Here is a 4,655-nt window from a genome sequence, read left to right on the forward strand (position 1 = left end):
GGTAATTGCCTCAAGACTAGGTTCTGACATCTGCAACTGAGTCCTCATATGACTTCATGGGAGACAGAGAGTAAGTTGCAATTCTATCTCCAAAAACAACTATGGGATTCCCTGTCTCTGCAGAAATTCTAGTAATTACTTTGTTCTGAATGTTCTTCCAAGTCTCTGCTCGTGAGGGTTCACAGAGCCTGAGGAGTCTGGGACAGTCTATCTATCATAGGATGTGTGCCAGGGCCAAGTGAGCTCATTAAGCCAGCCGTCTCTCTGAATACAACTACATCCATCATTCCCAAAGAATTCTTTTCTTAAGCATCACTAGATAAAACCCCACTGAAACCCCCTCCTCTCTCTGTGACACATGCACACAATTATATTTTTAATTGCTAAAATTACATAGTTATGCTGTAACTATATGCTCACATGTAACTCGCTAAATATCTCCTTTCATCAAAAATAACCATCCACAAAATGCTTTAACCTTTCATATTTCCTTTTGCACATATTAATATTTATTCATTCATTCATTCATTCATTCAAGAAGAAGCAGAACTTTGAATAGGAAGATCTGATACACACATTACATATATGCACATATGTACACATAAATGTTTATATAATACATATACATAATTATATATAATGTATATGTATTGTGTACATATACACAATCTCTTCAGTGGATGCTTCGCTCCTCTCCAAGACTTTTGAAATCCCTTCTAGATTTCAGTCCCTAGAGAGGCCTTAATTTCTTGTTAGTTCAGAAGAAAAAAAAACGGGCTTGGGACTGAAGAAATGGCTCAGTGGCACTGGCTGCTCTTCCAGAGGAGTCAAGTTCAATTCCCAGAAAGCTCATGACAGCTCACAACCTCCTGTAGCTCCAGTTCCAGCAGTTCTGACATCCTCACACGGACATCCATGCAGGCAAAACAGCAATGCACATAAAATAAAAATAAAGTATGAAAAAAAAAACAGGGAAAAAATGAAAAAATGGGCTTTTAAGACCTAAATTATCGTGACAGGGTGTTGGGGGCTGCCCTGCATGGACACCCCTTGTGGAAGGGGGGTGAGACGGCACAGAGTCAACGACATAGACTCCAGGAATCAGGTAACACCAAAACCCACTAGCTTATTGAAGATATGGGCAGGCCTCTTATACCACTCCCAAGGTCCCATTGGCTCAGGCAGACTCTGCTACGTCGTCCTTTCTTCACTGCCATCTCCAGTAGGAATGTCTGTGTCAGCAGTCTCTGGGTATATCAGCAAGCCTTAAGGGGGCTCAGGGACGGAAGTACCTGTTGCGCATGCTCATGTGGGTTGGTTTGGACATGAAGACTGCAGCTTGGGTAGGCTGGCCGACAGTTTCTCCGACAACAGGGGAGATGACTCAGTCGATAAAGTGCTTGTGTTCCAATCATGAGCTCAATCCCCAGTCTTCATGTGAAAAAGCTGGGTGGAGTGGTGTGTGCGTCGTCCCAGGACTAGGGAAACAGAGATGGTGAATCCCCGGGGCTCACTGTACAGCCAGCCTGGTTTGCTTGATGAGCTCTTGGGAAAGGAGTGGACAGTGCATGAAGAACAGAACCCAAGGGATAGTGTCTGAGGCTAGCCCCTGACCGCCATGTGCATATGTACTCGTGGGCATGTGAACCTGCACGTGTGCACCTGTGCATGTACTGACAGAGGGGCAGGCAAAGACGGCAGGCACACCGTGGCTCAGTGACGACCTGAGCGGGTTCTCCAGAATCCACATGGAATAAAGAGAAGACTTAATCCCTCTGATTGTCCTGACTTTCACAAGTGCGCAGTCGCATGTGTGTGTGCCACGTACATACTACATAAGAAATACATGTAATTTTGTAAGAGAAAGGCCTCAACTGTGGTGACTCACTATGAGCCAGAAAGAAATTTTCCTCCAATCAAAGTGTAGAATGGCTTAGGAAGTTTAGAAGAAGTCAGGTTTTGGTGCGGACATGGCCATCTTCAAGAACCACATACAAACAGTGCTTCAAATGGCCTCAAGAACTCTAGTCAGCTAGGTGTGTTGGTGCATGTGCTGGTCTGGGGACAGACAGTACCACAGTAGAGCAAAGAAGACCCAGACGGGTCGGTTTCCATTTGTCCTGGAGCCCGACACTACAGCTCTGGCACGCTTCCTCCTGGGCAGTGAGGGCGTTTGGGAGATGCTGGGAACTAAGAAAAGGGAGTAGGAGTTTCCCCAGGGTTTGTGCATCATTTGCTTTATTTAATGGTCGGGGTAATTAAGTTAGCAGGCTCCATGAGAACCTTTAATGGTCAGGGTCCGCTGCATGTTCTTGGCACTTGCGGAGGGAGACAGAATGGGGCAGGTGGCCTGCCAGAGACACTATGCTGCTTGTTAGAGGTACTGCAGTTGTCATAAGGTCTTTAGGTAGTGAGAAAGACAGCACTGTAGCTAATAAGATTTGGCAGCTCTGGCTCTTAGTTTCCCCCATGGTAGGGATGTGGGGCAAAGCCTGTACCATTCACATCAAGGAACTGATCATATGCCAACTCTGGTTTGCCTGGTTCCTCTTGGTGTCCCTCCTTGACTGGCCCTCACCAGTGCAGGGGATGGCAGCATGTCCCTGCTTGTCTATACAGGAAGGAACACAGACATGTATCTTAAACTTCTAGGTACTGTTTTCAAGATGATGGCAGGCAACTGTTCTCCACATCTTGTTGATCTGTTCTACGGGTAGAATACTGTTGAGTTGATACACATGTTGGCTTTCAGGGGCCCATGGTGCCACATGCACACACACCAGGAAGAGCACCAGCAACCTTTTCAGTTAAGGGAAGTGACCAGTGATTGGCTCTTTAGAAAGACTGTACAAGTTGGTGGCTGTGGCTACATAGTTGTTGGTCTTGAAGAACACTGTGGACAAAGGCTCAGAGGACAGGTAAAACCATAATTAGATTCTGGACTTCTTGGATCCCACTGAGTTATGGTGGTGTCATTGGTGATCTGAAAGGGTTTTTGTTGGTGTTTTTTTAAATTTAAAAAAAATGCACTTACTTAGAAACCTTCAGAATGTCAACAAAACAGCTACATTTTTTTATTTATTTTATTTTTGGATTTTTGAGACAGGGTTTCTCTGTAGTTTTTGGTGCCTGTCCTGGAGCTAGCTAGCTCTTGTAGATCAGGCTGGCCTTGAACTCACAGAGATCTGCCTGTCTCTGCCTCCTGAGTGCTGGGACTAAAGGCTTTAAATTTCCATGCCAATTTACAACCCCCAGACTGATGGAATAACACATTATTTTCCATGTCATTCAAGGAATGTCAGTCTGAAGCCGCTTGCATCCAAATGCAATCAACAGCCGTACCTATGAATGGTGCTACCTCTGGCTAATGCCTGGTTAATTCTCTTACAAAAGCTGGTCAAGACTCTCTCTCTCTCTCTCTCTCTTGATTTTTTGAGACAGGGTTTCTCTGTACCACCCTGGAAGTCCTGAAACTTGCTTTGTAGACCAGTCAGTCTGGCCTTGAACTCACAGAGATCCACCTGCCTTTGTCTCCAGAGTGCTGGCAACAAAGGTGTGTGCCACCTCATCCAGCTGTGAATCATAATGTAAATATCTGATATGTGACCCCTGTGTAAGGGTCATTTGAACCTCAAAGGGGTTGCAACCCATAGGTTGAGAAAAGCTATGATAGACACTAAAGGAAATTACTTAAACTGCATGCTAGCAAGCTTTGTCTAAAATCTTCTGGTAAGATCCTTTTACCTTGTGCACAAAATCTTGCTTTGTATTATGCCTAGATTAACACCACAGTGAAATGGAACAATTTGCATTTGACCTAGAAGAAAATTCAGCCTATGTAAAGTAGTTTCAGAAAGCTGTTGGAAGTTGGGCAGTGATGGTACAGTGATGGTCTTTAATCCCAGCACTCAGAAGGCAGAGGCGAGTGGATCTCTGTGAGTTTGAGGCTAGCCTGGTCTACAGAGTGAGTTCCAGATCAGCGAAGACTACACAAAGAAATCCTGTTTCAGCCGGGCAGTGGTGGCGCACGCCTGTAATCCCAGCACTCGGGAGGCAGATTACGGCTTGACAGGAAACAGTCGCTTTCCAGAACTGGTCTTGCCTGAACAGCCATCCCTATGCCTTGCTTCCTCCTCCCCATCTACTTGTGCACTTGGCATCCTGTGGTTGACTATCTGTGATGTTAGTGAAACTCTTTGTCCCACCCTTGCTTTACAGGCTGGTCTTGATGTTCAACCACCGGCATCCAATAGCTATGCTTGGCTTTACCACTGAATGTCACCCATATCTCGTTCTTTTGTCTTTTTTCCCTTTTGTTTTTCCAGTGCTGGAGATCAAACTTAGGGCCTTGCATATGCTAGACAAGTGCTCTACCACTGAGCTACATCCAAACCCTTGCCCTCACCGCTTTCCCAGCCCTTCGCATGTGCTACCTGCCCCTCTGGCGAAGCACTCTCAGGGTTCTTGGCTTTACTAGAATCACTGAGAGGAAACACTTCATACTCAAGGCAGTTGTCCTGTTTTACTTTATCTCAATGGTACACTGAGGTTGTCCAACTGAATCAATCAATATTCCAGTTCACTGATTTGTCATGCACAGTCTATATTAAAATCATAAGTGGAATTTTTAACCGTTTAAGTTTCTTTTCCTTCCC

The 4,655-nt window shown here is 45.2% G+C and overlaps 1 non-coding gene across 1 annotated transcript; it reads left to right on the top strand.

The window, feature by feature from the left end:
• Window positions 1-2,019: 2,019 nt before the first annotated feature.
• LOC113456670 lies at window positions 2,020-2,152 on the top strand. Its single transcript, XR_003377432.1, has one exon. It is a non-coding gene; the product is annotated as a small nucleolar RNA SNORA55 (small nucleolar RNA).
• Window positions 2,153-4,655: the final 2,503 nt, after the last annotated feature.

The sequence above is a fragment of the Microtus ochrogaster genome, chromosome 10 (genome assembly GCF_000317375.1).
Source record: "Microtus ochrogaster isolate Prairie Vole_2 chromosome 10, MicOch1.0, whole genome shotgun sequence".
Lineage (NCBI taxonomy): Eukaryota > Metazoa > Chordata > Mammalia > Rodentia > Cricetidae > Microtus > Microtus ochrogaster.